Source organism: Anabrus simplex, chromosome 8 (genome assembly GCF_040414725.1).
Source record: "Anabrus simplex isolate iqAnaSimp1 chromosome 8, ASM4041472v1, whole genome shotgun sequence".
NCBI classification, from domain to species: Eukaryota; Metazoa; Arthropoda; class Insecta; order Orthoptera; family Tettigoniidae; genus Anabrus; species Anabrus simplex.
The window spans coordinates 147,537,139-147,556,265 of NC_090272.1; the positions used below are offsets into that span (position 1 = coordinate 147,537,139).

Consider the following 19,127-nt stretch of genomic DNA (forward strand, 5'->3'; position numbering starts at 1 on the left):
AAATGTAACTAGAATGGAATGGGGGGCCAAATCTTCCTTAGTCCCTCCCTCTGCATCCGCATATGTGTGATAATATTTTAGATTAGAACTCTGACCAGAAAGGTTCTGTCACTAAGGTTCATTATTACATGAACTGTATTAAGGAATTTTCCTTCTAAGTGGTACATGTGCTGCGGGTCAGCATTTCTCCCTTCAACGTTGTCACATAGCGGTATTTCGAGGCACAATGACGATGAAATGAAATGTCGTATTGCTTTTAGTGCCGGGATATCCCAGGACGGGTTCGGCTCGCCAGGTACAGGTCTTTCTATTTGACACCCGTAGGCGACCTGCGCGCCGTGATTAGGATGAAATGATGATGCAGACAACACATACACCCAGCCCCCGTGCCGTAGGAATTAACCAATTAAGATTAAAATCCCCAACCCGGCCGGGAATCGAACCCGGATCCTCTGAACCGAAGGCCAGTACGCTGACCGTTCATTCAACGAGTACAATGACGATATCTTCCGGTATTAATAGACACGTACGGTACCTCTCATAGCCTCGATTGAAGAGCTGGCCTACCTCCTCGGTATAAATTTTTGAAATCATACCCTCTGTTTCCCTCGCATGTTTGATCCTTTTTTCTTGCACTTACTATACTTTTTCTCATTTCATTCGCCGCTTCATTCGGAATGCAAAAAAAAAACAAAGAAAAAAACCCTTGCCTCGCCTAAAACTATATTACTTTTTCCTTGTTATGCTTCCTTTACATATACGTTTCTTGAAATCTGCGCTCCGCCGATAAGTCAATTTGTCTCTATTGGTATAGTCCGCAATGTACTGATGCCCGTTGTAAATCAAAAAAGGCTTGGTGGTCTTGGTGAACTCTATAGCTCCAGAACAATTCAATACAGACCAGTAGTTGTCACCAGGTGTCTACTGTGGCAATATCCAATTGCATGGCTAAATGATTAGCGTGCTGGCCTTTGGTGCAAGGGGTTGCGAGTTCGGTTCACAGCCAGGTCGAGGATTTCAACTTCCATCCGTAAGTTCCTCTGTCTCACTGGGCTAGGTGTTTGTGCCGTATTCGTTATTAGAATTCGTCGCAGGGAGGACCCATCCTCACAGACTCGCAGGTCTCCTATACGGCGTCAACTCAAAACACCTGAACCAGGCCTCAGCGGAGCTCATACACCATTATTATAACTGTAGCAATGGACTCTAAAGGCTTCTATCTATCTATCTATCTATCTATCTATCTATCTATCTATCTATCTATCTATCTATCTATCTATCTATCTATCTATCTTTTTACCGGGTGTTCCCTCCCCTCCCATACATCTCCACTCCAACCCTCCTTGAACCACCGTACAAGTGTCACTGTTTGACATGCCCATGCATAGTAATTTCCTGAAACGTTTGGTCTTCCGTGCAAATGTCAACACATTCCATCTCCGTGCAAATGTCTCTCCGCACAAGTGTCACAACCTCGACAGAATACATTCACGGTCTACCTTACCTGTCGTAAGAAGCAACTTAAAGGGGGGCACTCAACTTACGAGCGTGAGATGGCGACCACAGAGCCCGTCGCTGAAAATGACATTAATCCATTTAGAAGCATATAGAATGTAAGTACCCGTATACATTTTTCTATACTTCTAAACAAGTGTGATTTGATGGAATCTGTTTTTTTTTTCAAGAACGTAATTCTTTATTTAATAGTGGGTGTTTTTACAGGTATGTTATAAGTGTTATAATTCGTATGTGACCGATTGAAAGTCCACAACCTGTTTTCAGTCAGTCGACCGGGTCAGGAATGGAGTGAATGAAGCCACCATCTAGTGGCGAGGATAGGAATTGTGCCGGCTGCCGAAGCCTGTCGCACTCCTCTGGGGCAACGGTTAATGAATGACAGATGAAAGGAAATGATAGTGGAGAGTGTTGCTGGAATGACTTATGATAGGGAAAACCGGAGTACCCGGAGAAAAACCTGTCCCGCCTCCGCTTTGTCCAGCACAAATCTCACATTGAGTGACCGGGATTTGAACCACGGAACTCAGCGGTGAGAGGCCGGCGCGCTGCCGTCTGAGCCACGGAGGCTCTCGTATTTGACAGATTGAAAAACTTTATAGTTACATTAACTGAGTCAACTTCCTTCTTAAGAAACGAGACGATAAACGTATATTTCAGTTTTAAGGACGAGGTTGCAATTTCCCGCGAGGATATCCAGAGTATTAGAAAGAAGACATCTGCAATTGAAGATCTCTCCAGAATACAGGTGTAACTAACAAACTTTTGAAAAATGAGATTTCGGTGGAACTAGGGTGTATCATCAAGCTTCTATGATGTGGTGTTATCTTCTGTCTTACATTTGAACTTCAAACAGCCAGCATAACTTTGTCCTCCGTGGTGTGAGGATGCAAAATCAGTCAAGATGATGCTTATGTTGGTTCATCACCAGGTGTAATAGATCATTTAAATAAAGGCCATAGACTAAATCACCTCTACATTTAGATTTTTTTAACCTTTTTATTGTTGTTATTTTTATTGTTACACTAATATTATTTGCTATAATTTGTGTTCCAATTGCACGTACAGAATTTCTCTTCTGTTATATGAAAATGTAAGACATATTTGCAGATTATTTTCAATTGTATCAATCCCCTGTGGGTGGTGGGTGCAGACGAAGAATACATCCACGGTATCCCCTGCCTGTCGTAAGAGGCCACTAGAAGGGGCGACCAAGGGATGATGGAATTGGAACCAGGAGATTAATTGCGACTAGTACCATTATATGAGGTCCGGTCCCGCGGTGTAGGGGGCAACGCGTCTGCCTGTCATATGGAGGTCCCGGGTTCGATTCCCGACCGGGTCAGGGGGTTTTTAATTGTAAATGATTAATATCCCCGACCTAGGGAATGGGTGTTTGTGTCGTCCTTAACGTTCCTTTCCTCACATTCAACACATTACACTTCCATAATTTACAAAATACACGCAGGTTCCTCACATATGGGGCAAGTAGGGGCAAAAGATCTTTCTAGGTCGACGCCCCGAACAAATAGCTTTTTTAAAATAAAAAAAACTTTATATGAGGAACACTATGGGACTGGGCGTTGCCTCTGATTAGTACCATCGTGTGCGTCCCACCAGAGCGGTTGAAGGTGCCGTGAGAAGGTGCCGTACGCTGCACTAAATTGTGTTGGTTCCCCTGTATTCAGAATGGGTCTACATTACCTGTGATTAGTACCACTATGTGACGAACACCACGTTATTGTGCGTTGCTCGTGATGAGTACCACTATATGAGGAACACCATGGGTCTGCGTTGGCTGGCCCCGTGGTGTAGGAATAGCGTGCCTGCCTATTTCGGAGGCCCCGAGTTCGATTCCCATCCAGGTCAGGGATTTTTTACCCGGATCTTAGGGCTGGTTCGAGGTCCACTCAGCCTACGCGATTAGAATTGAGGAGCTGTCTGACGGTGAGACAGCGACCCCGGTCTAGAAAGCCAAGAATAACGGCCTAGAGGATTCGTCGTGCTGACCACATGACACCTCGTCATCTGCAGGCCTTCAGGCTGAGCAGCGGTCGCTTGGTAGGCCAAGGCCTTTCAAAGGCTGTAGTGCCATGGGGGTTAGTTTTATGGGTCTGCGTTGTCTGTGAGTAGAACCTTTATGTGAGGGGAAACCATGGGTCTGTGTTACCTGTGAATGGTACCTTTATGTGTGACATACCATTGTTCTACATTACCTGTGATTAGTACCACTATATGAGGAATACCAATGTTCTGCTTTACCAGTGATTAGTACCATTATGAGGGGCCGGTGACCTGGATTTTTGGCCCCTTCGAACAACAAGCATCATCTCAGAAAAGAAGGCATTGTGAATTAGATCCACTGACTGTTTTGGACTTATGGTCATTTATCAACATTATTCGTTTTAGATTTTAGTGAGCGGATACATTTTGAAGATTTAATTATCGTTTCATTTCGTTGCTCCTCGTACCCTTAGGGGCCGTTAACGTAGCTGTTAGGCACCTTAAACAACAAACATCATGATCATCATCAATTGTATCACATTGTTTTTAATTGATGAACTCATTCGTATACTTGCATATGCAGTTTGATCAGGTAGTGTAAACCATGAAATAAGGCCCCCCCCCAAAAAAAAAAGTTCCTCTCTCCTGAAAAATTACTGATTTATTGATTACATCTTTATTCCGGGAAGGTCTTCAATTTCAGAGGTGTTCACCATAGTAGGCTACCATATGGATTTCTGTAGATAAAGTTAGCCGGACATAGAGGCAAACACTCTTTCTCACTTAGTGCCAAGTTTCTGAATGTCGGATTTCTTCACTTTCCACTTTTCGAGTCTCTGCCATGGCCTGTAACAGATTTTTCGTTGATCTAGACACTTGGAACATAGCTTTTGGCACACGACGATGATATTCATGTTCCTGTTTCTGTATCCTTCCCCGAAGCACGGATTTTTACTCTGTCACTCAGCAAGCGGCTGTTCATCATTAGCACTGTGTGACGTCATCACTGAGGTCACTAGAGTGCATTATGCATAACAACAGGTGCCCGCTGCTGGCCTATACTTTCACATGTTGAAACTGCTGCTGTACACTTCCGATGAAGGTTTCCTACCTCTTGCGCGATGAATAAAGGTTACGTGAATCTTTCCCAGTCTGCACGTACTTCTACAGGGTTGGATTGTCTACGTTTCATAGCACACGACTGAGCGATTCTTACGAAATGTAGCAACTATACCGCTTGAAACACAAGTTATTCCGCTCCTAAATGTAGACAACTACTTTTCATTATAGAAGTGACGTCAACTTTTCATTCATTCATATTATTTTTTACCAATCATCAATTACTGACAAGTCTTACAAAACAGCATTTTCTTCGTCTTCATTTCGAATTACCCATCTTTGGGGTACGTCAGATCAATCACTTCTTAGATGCTTGTGCTCTTTTCTTCTCCCAATAGTTCTACATTCTAACTGATCTCCTTTCCTCCTCTGATATCTGAATCGAGTTTCTGGTGTTTTTCTTAACTTGGAGCCTCCTAGTTTTGTCTTTGTTACGGTTTTGGCCGTATTTCTTTAACATGAGTTCGGTAATCTTAAGATCTCTCAGATCCTTTTCAACTTCCTTAAACCAATTGGGTTTAGCCTTTTTTTTTTAAAGAAGTCAAAGATCTGTTTAGTTAATCGGTCAGGATTCATTCGGAATGTGTGTCCATAGAAATCAATCCTTTTCCTCATGGTATCCGAGAGTCTCTCCGACTTTACGTAGAGGGATTCGTTTCTATAAAAAACTTGTTTGTTATTTTGGAATTTGGGACCCATGATCTTCCTCAATATTTTCCTCTCCTTGATTTCCAATTTCTCCATTTGCCCTTTCCTCCCCATGACTAGCGTCTCTGCTGCATAGAGTGCTTAATTACTGTGTTATAATGCCGTTTTCTTTTTGCATGTTGGGTGAGGAAATAGTCTTGTACGTAATTTCTATGTCCAAGTATGCATGAATAAAGTATTAACGTTTAGCAATTTCACCCATTAGAGTCCAAATTATTTTCTATACATTTTACGTTTCAGTGGAAACATACCACTTTACAAATACGAAGAGAAAAGCTAATGATCTGAATTGGGGTGATGCGGGCCATCCTATCTACGTCATTGATTCTCACATTCACGCAAGTATTCGTACAAGCTGATTACGCACTTAGAAAGAAATACCGGCAATATATTTTTAAAGGAGTCTAATATAGTGCAGTTCCTAACTCTCGATTGGAAGTAAGTCCATATCCTACCACGATTTTAAAGATTTCATTTTAAAGGTTTCATTGAAAAGCCATAAAGTGAGTATAGAAGTGTACAAATATTTCATTTCCATAATCATTAACCAGCAGAGTGTATCGTAATAGGGGATGATATGAGCTTTGTACTTTAATGAAAAAAATAAAGTAGATGAAAGAGTTCTAGTTGTTTGTTGCTAAGTAGCATCGACGAATAAAACATCGCGGTAGTTCAGTATGAGTAATACGAGCGTCTGAATTAATCTTACTTTCATATTGTGTGTAAGGAGCGACTGGTGAAGTGATACTTTCCAGAAAATTTCAGTTATTTATTCATTCCAGTCTAGAGTTTCATACTCACTGACCCTAAGGCTTCCCACTAACTTTACAATGGCATTATCACATCGTTGATCTCTAGTTGGAGTGGAGGTAAAGTACTTATTTTCGAATAGCTACAGCCCTTCTCCGTCTTATAATTACAGTTCGTATATATTTATCAGTAATAGAACGCTTCTCTTACAAACACTATTATTCATGTTAGGGAGCCCAAATAATTTTTATTTATTTATTTATTTATTTATTTATTTATTACTGAGCTCGATAGCTGCAGTCGCTTAAGTGCGGCCAGTATTCAGTATCCAGTACCCCAAAGACGGTTTTCCGTGGTTTTCCATTTTCACACCAGGCAAATGCTGGGGCTGTACCTTAATTGATGACACGGTCGCTTCCTTCCCACTTCTAGCCCTTTCCTGTCCAATCGTTGCCATAAGACCTATCTGAGTCGGTGCGACGTAAGACAACTTGTATTTTTTTTGATAACTTAAAAGGGAAAACTCCCAAATATACTCGAACATAAAACAGTTAAGTTTGTGCTGCTGAAGGTGTGGAAAATGTAGCAGGCTATATTGTAAACTTGCCAGAGTGTTGGTGACTTGACGGTGAATAAATTAAGAACACCTTGCTTATTACAGACGGCAGATCGGCGTCGTACCAATTAGAGAGAAGTTCACTGGTACGGACACATCATAAGGCCAGCACCCAACAGTGTCGCAAGCACTGCCTACCATGTCAATGTGCAAGGAAGAAGAACTTGTGCGTGTCCAAAACTACGATCGCAAGACATCATCATGCATATTTGAGAGAAGTACAACTGCAACCCCAAGATGTAATAAACGGAACAATGTGGCTTTCAAAAATACATACACTGCACCCCGCGCCTGCAGGACATGAACAATAATAATAATAATAATAATAATAATAATAATAATAATAATAATAATAATAATAATAATAATAATAATAATAATAATAATAATAATAATAATAATAATAATAATTGTACCGGGAGCTACACTTCTACGCCGCACATTTAAAACTTGCGCCTAAAAGAACTCCTCTACTGGAGAAATCGTGAACTTGATACTAGTCCTACTTCAACCTTTACTCAGAAGATGTCACTACAGTAAATGGACGTAATTTTCTTATTGTGAAGTTTCATGTACTGTATGAAATTCTACGTGTTTTGTTTACCAGTCATCAAGAAGTTTGGACCCTTTTCAACAGATGTCACTTCTAATAAACTATGATCATGCACCGTGGTGCGAAGTAGAAAAACCCTTTTTGAAGAAGTTTTGTATTCATGAGTTTTTTTTTTTTTTTTACTAAATTGTGTTCAATCATTTTTGGGTTGGCAATATTGATCTTTTCTTTCCGCCAGTTTTGAATTTAGCCAATTCCTAATATCTGTAATTAATTTTCGGCCTATCACAGGCTGCTTCTTCGATTTTGTGTGTAACTGTAAGGTAACCAAATAAAGTGAGAGGGTGTGGCTTGATTATTCATGAAAGGGCTCGAACTTTCCCCGAGGGTTTATAAACTGCGGATTTTCACGTCTCTTGGCCATTTTGATCAACATCTAACTAAGTGTGTGTGTGAAGCAGGAGGCGGGAGGCGCCTCTTTCATCTGGCAGCAGTTCTTCAGCAAGGTAATGGCCGTTTAACATCTTTATTTTTTGGTAGCTCCGCAGTTTAACCCGAGGGATAGTTCCGAAACTTTAACGATGTAACCTACTTTTCTGTAAATGTAACTTCTGCCGGCTTATGTAATGATACTCTCAGTTACATAAGAGTTCTAAATTGTCTTAATTTTCTTTCCATGTACCCGTTTTTTGAGGAACGTAAGTTCACGTTAAAATCATGAAAATAGACGACAGCTCCATCCTTCTTCATAGTCATCGCGCTGTCCCCTTGAAATTAAAATAGCAAGGATAACTTCATTATTAAACCGAATATATTTAATCCAACATTTTGTGGCTGAATGAATAATTAATTCTCAACAACTTTTGCCTCAGTCTTGACTGCCATGAGATTCTTTTCTCTGTTGATATTGAAATTTCGTAAACATTTTTACGACAGCTTGGTTCTAAACCTACTTCGTATCTGTATCTTAACTGGATGGGAAAAGTTTTGGGGTGAATAAACAAAATATATAACTTTTCCTTTGAACTCACAAAAAAAGTTTTGGCAGAAAATAATTTCAAATTATCACTGGAAATAATCCGTTCTTGTATGTAAACTGTGCTAGTGCACACACGATGTGCAGCTTACTTCACCGAAGTAGGTCAGCCTGTCATGAAACTTTGTTTCCAGTGTTAAATCAAACGTTCAGGCAGAATTGAAATAATACCACAAGAATATTGTTAAAAACATGGTGGAAGAAACGGAATATGAAGTGCCGCGGTGTGTATTGCCTGACATACAAAGTCTGCTGACATGGTGACACTTGAGCCGCATTGCGTGACATTCATGCCTGCTTTCTCTGACTATCATATCAGCCAATCTTCTCAATGAGGCTGTAAACCCCGTTCAAACGCTTACCAACGATGATTTATTGTTGATAATAATGATGATAATAATGTTTTTGTTTGAGTCATCAGTTGATATACTGGTTCGCAGCAGCTCTCCATGCCACCCTATCCTGTGCTAACCTTTTCATTTATACGTAACAACTACATCCTACATCTGCTTGTCGTATTCATACCTTGGTCTACCCCTACCGTTCTCACCTCCTACACTTCCCTAAAAAATCAACTGAACAAGTTCTGGGTGTCTTAATATGTGAGTGAGCTCGGTAGCTGCAGTCGCTTAAGTGCGGAGAGTATCCAACATTCGGTGGGTTCGAACACCACTGTCGGCAGCCCTGAGGGGTTTTCCGTGGTTTCCCATTTTACACCAGGCAAATGCTGGGGCTGTACCTTAATTAAGCCCGTGGCTACCACCTATCCACTCTTAGCCCTTTCCTGTCCCATCGTCACCATAAGACCTATCTGTGTCGGTGCGACGTAAATTGTAAAAAAATAAAAAATAATAATAATAAGATGCGTCCTATCATTCTATCTCTTCTTCTCGTCAAATTTGGCCAAATCGATCTCCTCTCACCAATTCAATTCAGTATCTCTTCATACGTGATTCGATCTACCCATCTCACCGTCAGCATTCTTCTGTAACACCATATTTCAAAAGCGTCTCTTCTCTTTATTTCTGACCTTCTTATCGTCCATGTTTCACTTCCATACAATGTCATGCTCCAGAGCGCAAATCCCTGCCCACTATAATGCTTCAGAGGAGGAAAAGGAAGTCTGTCATACACACCACTTCCCCTCTCTTCCTTGATTCACAGCACCGGGCAGCGATTTGCGCTCTGATAGAGCAAATACGGCGAGTTGACCAATTTAAATCGCGCGCCTGGAAGTAACAGAGGAACCTCATGTTCTCGAAAAGAAAATTTTCTCCACCAGTCCGATTGCGCTATCATTCTTTATATAAGACGAAGACAGTCACGAGCGAGACATCGGGAAGTGCGGACGTGTGAATGAGCTGAGGTGCGCAATATGGGAATAACGATACAGCAATACAGGCTAAGAATTGGAAGATGGCATGGTGCAAGGCAGTGTTGGAAGGAAGGTGGAGTTGAGAGAGGAAGAGAAAATAGTGGTTATAAAGGACTGTTGGAGATTATGTTGTGTGCGACGGTTATTGCGACGCTGCTGGTGGTAGGAGGTATAGAAAAAAATCCGGGTCCAAACCAGGGACCGTTCGGCTGGGAGGAGCTTGAAGAGATCAAGAGAGTGGTGAAGGAAGCAAGCAAAGGAGAAGAAATTAAGGAAATGATGCAGGAGCACAAGGAAACCCAAATGAAGGAGATGAAGGACTTAAAAAGTTTTATAAAAGAAGAAATTGGAGGTGTAAATGACAAGTTAGCGGAGATAGAAGATGAGGTAGGGAGCTTGAAAAAGAAGGTGGTGGTACTGGAAGAGGAATTAACAGCAATGAAGAGAGAAGTGAGGTTAGCGAGGAACGAATCAGCAAGAAAAAATGTGTTTGTGTATGGTGTACCTGAGGAAGGAACAGAATCAAAAGTGGAATTAGTATTGAAAGTGGTGGACATAGTTTCGAACAAAATGAAGATAAACTTTTCTGAAGTTGATATAGATGATATATATAGAGTGGGAAGGAACAAGGGACATAGGCCGGTGAAGTTAAGATTAATATCAACCCTGATGGCTGATATACTTCTGAGGAATGCTGGAAATTTGAAAGGATCGAACATTTATTTGAAGGCTGAGATAGAGAAAGAAGACAGGATGCGGTCGGATGTCTATAAGCGGCATATGTGGCGTGCTAGAGCGCAGGGATTGCGAGTCAAGATAGTGGGGAGGTGTCTGGTTACTTCAGGCAGAAATTGGTCGCGATCGTGGACACAGGAGGAACTGCTGAGGATGGAAAATTGTGAGGAGGAAATGAGTTGCAGAAATCGAGAGCAGGGCGACATCAGTACGGAGAAGGAAGAGAGAAGAGGGGACTGCGGTGTCAGCGGGCAGGTAGCGAAGACAGCAGAGTCCTTGGTGAGTCAGAACAGCCCAGGAAGGGGTGAATCAACAAGTAGGACACTAGACCGAAGTGAAGTGGATACAGGTAGTGAAGAGGTGACGGGAAGGGAAAGGAGTCAGGGTAGTGACTCAACCTCCCCGAATAGGAATAATGCAGAAATAAACCTGGAGAGAAAGCAGGCGTTAAATAAGGCGAGATCCTTAAGCTTAAAAGATCTATGGGGTGGGAAAAAAGGCTCTGGCACGGAAAAGGGGAAGGATGGGGGTGAGAAGAAAGAGAGGGGTGGGGTGGAGCCAAAAGGAAGAATTACGAGAAGTAAGGGGGGAAGTGGTGAAATGCAGAAGTATAGGGAGGGAGGGGGAGGAAATAAATAACTAGATATGGTGATAGGGATGCTGAATATTGAGGGGTTGATGGGGAAGTTAGGGAATAAGGAAATTGTGGATTTAGTGAAAGATTTTGAGATTATTGCTCTAGTAGAGACGTGGTTAGGGAAGGGGGTTGAAATTACATGGGACGGTTATAGAGTAGTTAACGTGTTAAGGAAAAAAATAGGGAAGAGGGGCCGAAACCCAGGGGGCATAGTAGTTTTAATAAGAAATGAGATAGCTGAATGGGTGGAGACGTTACAGACTAGGGTAGAAGGGGTAGTGTGGTTGAGAGTAAAAATGGGGAAGGGGGCAGCGGAAGCAATTTGTCTGGCACTGCTTTATAACCATCCGAGCGATTCAGTGTATGCAAATAAACATTTTTTTGACGAACTGATTGAAGAAATAAACACAATTAAAGGAATGTATGTAGAAGATGGGATGATTTTATTGGGGGATTGGAATGCGAGAATGAGCAATAGAGTACCGGTATACGAGAAAGAAGTAAAAGTAGACGGGGTACTGCAAAGGAAGAGTAAGGATAATGTTGTAAATAGTTATGGAGAAAGGTTATTAGAGTTATGTGCTCTAGAACATTTATTTATTTTAAATGGGTGGATGAAGGGGGATAGTGTGGGAGATTTGACGTATATTACAACAAATGGAGGGAGTGTGGTGGACATAGGAATGAGCTCAGAGATAGCGTTAAGGAGAATAATAAGTTTTGAGGTGTTAGAATATGGGTTGACAGAACATATGCCTATCAAAATAAAATTGAGAACGTTGGTCGCTGATGAGAAGGGAAAGATGGAGGAAAGTAAGGAGAGGTATAGGAATGGAGGATGGAAGTATGTATGGGATGATAATACTAAAGAGAAATTAAGACGGCATTTGAAAGAGGAGGGAGATATATTAAGGGTAGGAATTGAAAGGGCGGTAGAAGGGAATGATATGGATAACGTGCTAAAATTAATTGAACTCCCTGTATGGAGGGTGGGGAAGAAAGTGAGGAGAAGGGTAGAGGGAAAAAAGAATAAAATGAATGGGTGGTTTGATGAAGACTGTACGAGAAAACGTGAGGTTGTAATGAGAGCCCTAGCGGAGTTTAGGAAGGAGGGTGTGCAAGAAAAAAGGAAGGAATATTGTAAATTGAGAAGGGAATATAAGGAGGTATTGAATGAGAAGAAAAGAGGATGGAAGGAGGCGGAAGCTGAAAAAATAAACATATATTGTAGAGAGAAGAAATTTGAGAGAATTTGGGAGTCAATAAACAAGATTAGAAGAACGAAACCGGAGGGGAAGGGGGATAAAATAGGAGAAAACGAGTGGGTTAGGCATTTTAAAAGGCTTTTAGAAGGGGAGAGGAAATTGGGTAGAGAAATAGACAAGTCACAAATTGGAAGGGAACTGGAAGTAGGCATTACAATATTGGATGGGGAGATAACAAGGCAGGAGGTAATTACAGTATTAAAAAATGCTAGACCCAAGGCTGCAGGAGGTGTGAATGGTATTTCCAATAGTGTATGGAAAGAGGTAGGGGCAAATGAACCGATGTTGAGAGGGATTGTGAAATTCTTTAATAGGTTGCTGGAAACGGGGAAATTTCCTAGAGAATGGAGGAAGGGGGTATTATGCCCTATTTATAAAAATAAAGGAGCTAGTAGTGATCCAAACAACTATAGAGGAATTACACTCCTAGACTCGCTATCAAAGGTGTACACAGGGGTTTTGGCGAATAGGATAACAAATTGGGCGGAACAGTACGGTAGGATATCTGAGTTCCAAAATGGATTTAGGAAAGGATGTAATACAGTTGATAATGTTTGGATTCTGGACACTTTGATTACAAAGTATGTGAGGATAGCAGGGCGTAAATTATTTATAGCAGCGATTGATTTAGAAAAAGCCTTTGATACGGTCAGTAGGGAGGCGCTATTTTTGAGATTAGGGGAGGTTGGAATGTCGAAAAAAATGAGGGTGGCAATTGAAACTATTTATGAGGAAGTGTTTGTGATGATTAAATTGCAGGATGGAAGGTTGAGTAAGTGTTTTGAGTCAAAAAGCGGGGTGAGACAGGGTTGTAAGCTATCCCCGATATTATTTATATTATTTATAAATAATATTTTAGAGGGTCATGGTGGAGACGCATGGCAATGCCCTTGGGTAGGGAAAATGGAGGTTCCGGGGTTGCTATTCGCGGATGACCTATTGATTTTGGCTTTGACGGCAAATGGCTTGCAAAAAGGGTTGGACAAGGTAGTTGAATATACTAGGAAATGGTCTCTCAGAGTAAATGTAAGAAAGACTCAGATAATGGTGTGTAGGAAAAGGGGTGGGAGAAAGAATAAGGAAGTCTGGAGGCTTGAGCAGGAAGAAATTAAACCAGGGGGGAAAATTGAGTACCTAGGTGTAATAATTAGTAAGAATGCTTCTTGGAAAAATCAGTGTAAGAAGGCAAAACTTAAAGGAAGAGGAGCGCTTGCTGTAGTAGGAGTATTAGAAAAGAAATTTCCAGACGTTAAATACAAAATTCAGAAAACGGTGTTTAAATCACTGGTAATGGGCAAAATGCTATTTGGGGTTGAAGTATGGGGAATGGAGGAAGGCAGGAGTGAACTAAACCAGGTGGTGGCGAAATTTAGCAAGATCATGATGGACCTGCCGAATTGTACAGCCAATGCCGGGGCCAGATTAGTCTGTAAAGAGTCGATAGAGGTTGAAATTGCTAAGAGGGTGTTCAAGTACTGGATTCGATTGGAGGAAGGGAAGGGTGGGGCGTTAGTACAAGAAACGTTTAATTTTCAGAAAGGTATGACGAATGAAGGTTACTGGGTGAATAAGTGCAAAAAATGGTTACAAAAGATTGGATTGGGGGTATATGGAGAGGTCTGGGGGGATGGTAGGAATAAATGGGTATGGGAAAGGATAAAGGGAAGACTACTAGATATTGAAAGACAGAGCTTAATAGAGGAATGTAGAGAGAGAGAGTCTCTTTATCAGTATTAAATAAATTGGTGGAAGTAATAAACCCGAAAACGGAGTTTGAGGGTAGAAGGGATAAGAGAGGTTTGTATTGGTGGGTATTGGGTCTTCCGAGGAATAGGGGGTGGGTTGGTAGTGAGAATAGGGATAGATGTGTGTTATGTGGAGAGAAGTGGGAGGACCTGCATATTTTTAATCAATGCCGACCTTTGGCGGAGATAAAGATCAAACTACTAAGTAAGAAGGAGCTGCATATGGTAGGGGAAAGCTATAAGATAACATCTTGGTTATGTAGAGAGTGGGAGAAAGGAACGAATATAGCGAAATTCTTAAATGTGGCCAGAGCTATATTTATAAAGAAATTGAGGGAGTAACAGGGGTTGTGCAGATAATGTGGTTCGTGCTGAGGGAGAAAGGGGGAAGGCATTCTGCTCAGAGGAATGGATATCCGCCCTGAGCAAATGCGGGAAGGGTATCATGGTAATCATGATATCAGAAGAGGGGGCTGTAGTGTTAGGGGAAAGGGGGAGAACACCTTGCCCTGTGGAAAGGTGATCCACCTGGGGCAAAGGGAAAGCCTGAGAAAATTAGGTAAGCGTTGAGAAAAAAGGGAGGTTGAGTAGGTTTGAGGGTAGTGTAAAGCTTAGATAAAAAAAAAAAAAGCGAGTTGACTGAGTGAACTAATGGACTTGGAATGGAGTACTGTCTGTTGGTGTGTAAATGAGGAGTGAAAAAAAATGGATTGTTTAAGTGTATTTGTGTGAGGAGGGAGTATAAAGAAGGTATATGTGATAGAATTGTGATAGATTAAGTGGGAATGTAGTTAAGGAGAAAATGTTGGCAGTATGGAAATTATGAAAGTAGGTAAAAAAAAAAATCTTTTAACAAGAATTTAAATGGTGTAGATGCCTTGATGAGGGGTGTAAAAATTGAGGGATTCTTGATGTTTATGTATTAAGTTTAATAGGATGGAAGAAATGGGATCTAACAGTTTGATGTAATTGCGGTGTTGTAGACTGAGAAGACGGAGTGAACTAATGGATTTGGAATGGAAACTGTTTGTTTGTGTGTAAGTGAAATGTTAAAAAAAAAAGTCAAATTGTTTTAAGTGCGATATAAAATGATTGTTAGTTGATGTTTAAGTCTGAAGCTTAATAAGGTGAGTCGGTTTGATATATGAAGTGTGGTGCGGTAGGTGGAGAAGACTGAGTGTACTAATGGACTTCGAATGAAAAAAGTTTTTGTGTGTTAAAATAAAAGTGTTAATTGTTTTAGGTGCGTTGATGAGGGATTTTAAATGGTCGTTAGCTGATGTTTAAGTCTTAAGTTTTTATAAGGTGAGATGTAAATAGCGGGAGTAGTGCGTGAGAGGTGAGGGTGACGTATCAAGGGAAGAGGGAGGGGTGGGGGACTTGACCCCACTCCAAAGAAGATAGACTTGAGCATGTCCGCACGGAAATGAAAAGGATAGGGAAGGTAGTGTGCTGACAAGGGACAAGAGTATGTGTGACGTACATAGCGGAAGTGTGTTGCAGGCCACCTGTTGGGTCTGGTTTCAGCCAGGGTGGCTTGTAACACATGATAAGGAAAGGAACACAGTGTTTGTCAGCGAGGGTCGGTGAGATACGATACCAGTTCTCACGTGGCAAGGCTGGTGGCTGCTGTAGACGGGTTGGTGGGCGTGTGTTCCATGCCAGGGCTGTTGCAGCGACCAGTCTAATATATATTTTTTTTAGGTGGTAGTCAGGGGTTGGGCTTTGGGTAGTTAGTAGTGCGGTATCGTCCTGCATGTGTGCTGGCTATCCGCGTACGTGTTGGATGATACTGAGTAGATGTAGAGGTAGTAAATGTAGTTAAGTAGTTTTAAGAGATATGTAGTTGTTATTATTGCTTGTTTTCCTTTGTTTCGCTCTGTCTGTCTTTATTGCCTGTAAGCCGATGGTGTACACTAGGGTGGGCAATAAAGATATGTATGTATGTATGTATGTATGTATGTATGTATGTATGTATATAAGACGAAGAGCATTCTCGATTTTTCGGTTCTGCGGCTCTCGAGATTAGTACGCACAAATATCTACCAGGGGCATTAAAATATGTGTATTTTATTTATTTACTGTATTTATTTAGAGTATGGCTAATATAAAATCAAAACAATTAAACTGGAAAAATACAATATTAATAAAACAGAAAGCAAAAATTTACAATGAAGCTACATTTGTACAGAAAACGGTCACAAGGCTAACGTGTACATTTTGAATGTTCTCGTAGAACTACACGCTGGACTGTTTGTTTAGTTTTTACTGTCAAATCACAGCTTGCAGAAGATCTCATGCTCCATTTATGCATCGAGTCAGCACAATTGCCACAGTCGATCCTTACTCTATGAAGAGCAGAACAGGATCTACGATTTAAATAAACTCCTGTTGGTTTGGTCGTGATTCAGGACATTTTAAGCTGTTTAGGTGTAGCTATGGTTTGTCATATTTCCTTCCATCGGTCAATCAATGTTCAACGAGCTCACTTTCAGTTCTGTCCGGCTCTATGGCTAAATGGTTAGCGTGATGGCCTTTGGTCACAGGGGTTCCGGGTTTTATTCCCGGCAGGGTAGGAAATTTTAACATAATTGGTGAATTTCGCTGGCACGGGTACTGGGTGTATATGTTGTCTTCATCATCATTTCATCCTCATCACGACACGCAGGTCGCCTTCGGGGGTCAAATCGAAAGACCTGCACCTGGCGAGCCGAACTTGCCCTCGGATATTCCGGGCACTAAGAGCCATACGCCATATCATTACTTGCAGTTCTGAATGGAAAGTGACAGGATCGAAGCCCGTTTATGTTGACAGAAGTAGTGTCATCGTGGATTTATACTGTACGCATTTATGAGAACTATAATGACTAATCAAGTATTTTCAACAAAATTTATTCCAAGTAATTAAAATCATCGTAATTTTTTTAATGTACCTGTTCTCGTATGGAGTTCAAACACATACTTTCACGGCTTGCACGTGATAATGGCTTAAACGTTGCAAGCTTATTTAACGCAGCTTTGGATTTCCTGAAATGCACACATTGCTATGACTAAACAAAATTCCCATTCTAGGAATCTTTTAATAAATGCTCTCCTAGAAGGCTTTAGCTTTGTTATAAAAGGAAATCACCTTGAATATATATTATGAGGGTGCTTTCAGTGCCTCAGTATTGACAAGAATCTAGGTTGGCTCCGTCAAAATGTGCGAGTATTTAGCGTTAAACATGAAGTGAAGTGTTTTTAAATTTTTGCTCCTGCATGTCACTCCCAGTCCAGACTAAGGATTAATTTCCATTTTTGAAGTTTTCAGTATGAGCAGCCTACGTCAAGTCTCCGCAGTGGACCCTATTAAACAGAATGACTCACGTCATTTGAGAACAATGAGTCTCGAAGCCCTGACCTTCCACGTTAATAGCCGAGATACTATCTGACGTGATAGTAATTGTAGAGTAATGGTCCTCGAGTGCTGCAGGTTAGGTAGCTGACCTCCAGGGGTAACCAAATATAGAAATAACCTAATAATAATATTTAAGATTGTTTTCAAGTCATATTTTTATTTATTTTTATTGTAAACTAGCAACCCGTTCTTCGCACGGGAATTGATTCTTTCATGAATTTATGCGAAGTTACATGCCTGTATTCAAACTTTTTATACGGCATGTTAAACTGATATTCTTCTACGAAAGCAAGTGGCACTAACGTGAAGGTGGTGGTGGTGATTATTGTTTTAAGAGGAAGTACAACTAGGCAACTATATAACACTAATCAGAGAGAAAAAATGGAAGGGGTCCGACACTTCGAAAAATGAAGGTATCGGCCAAAGGAAGACAAGGGCCACGAAGGGCGTGAAAATGAAAGACACCCTAGCCCTCGCAAACCTAATAGCGTTGGGGTCGGAAAAGAACAAGAGTTGACCAAGAGAGGTCGGACAGGACAGATGAAAGTGAGGAGCCTGGCACAAGTAAGTGGAAGCAATGCCAGGTCTCGGCTCAGGGCCCCGTGGTCGCCAACCCACGCTCCAAAGTTCAGAGCCCCTGAGGCCCCTTGTAGTCGCCTCTTACGACAGGCAGGGGATACCGTGGGTGTTATTCTACCGCCTCCACCCACAGGGGAGACTAACGTGAAGTACGATAAAGCTAAAGTTAAAGCATTTAACCCAACTTGAAATGACATGACAGCCTGTAAAACAGTCCATGAATGACAGCACCCCTGTTATCATCCTATCGAAAAGGTGCACATGAGAAAAACATTTTTAGAAATTGATTTCCATTAAGGCTGGTAGATTTCTATTAAGTTTGGTCATGTATATTTTGTGGGGGTGGGGGTAAAAATCACTGTTTCGACTTTCTATAAACCCCCAAAGCAATCCGGGATTTAGAAATAATATTGACCCTAATACCTACCCAACGAAAGATATAAATTTTAGTAGAACTATATAGAGTAGTTTCCCAGTTATAAGAAGTCAACAAATGGACAAACAGACAAATCGACACAAAAGCTAAAAATAAGTCCGCTCGAACTTGGAGTGAAAAACGGTCCGTTAATGATATCTACCTTATTAATCCTCGTATCGAAAAGATACACATGAAGAAAAAGTTTTAGAAATTGATTTTCATTAAGGCAGGCGAATTTCCATTAAGCTTGGCTGTGTACACTTTGTGAGAGTGAAAAATCACGGTTTTGGTTTCATATAAACCACCAGTCAATTCAGGGATTTAGAAACAATATTGGCCCTAAAACCTACCCAAGGACAGCTGGATTATAAATATGAAGCTTGGTAGAAATATATCCTGTAGTTTTCAAGTTATAGGAACTCAGACAGACAAACAAACAGACACCAAAGCTAACAAATATGCAGATAGTCATTATTGCACCTGAAACGGTTAACTGAATGAAAATTTCTCCAAAATAGTCATTGTACGATTTTATTTATATAGAAGATACATCATACAAATACGGCGGATCAACTAGCGGATTGTCTGTGTATGGGATGTTATTTAATTACGTGTCGGTGTTACAGCTTCCCGTTAATCAAACACCGGGCGAGTTGGCCGTGCGCGTAGAGGCGC

The 19,127-nt window shown here is 41.1% G+C and overlaps 1 protein-coding gene across 1 annotated transcript in view; it reads left to right on the forward strand.

The window, feature by feature from the left end:
• LOC136878905 (cGMP-dependent protein kinase, isozyme 1) overlaps positions 1–19,127 on the forward strand; it is a 759,217-nt gene that overhangs the window by 91,514 nt on the left and 648,576 nt on the right. The gene's annotated exons all lie outside the window — the stretch shown is intronic.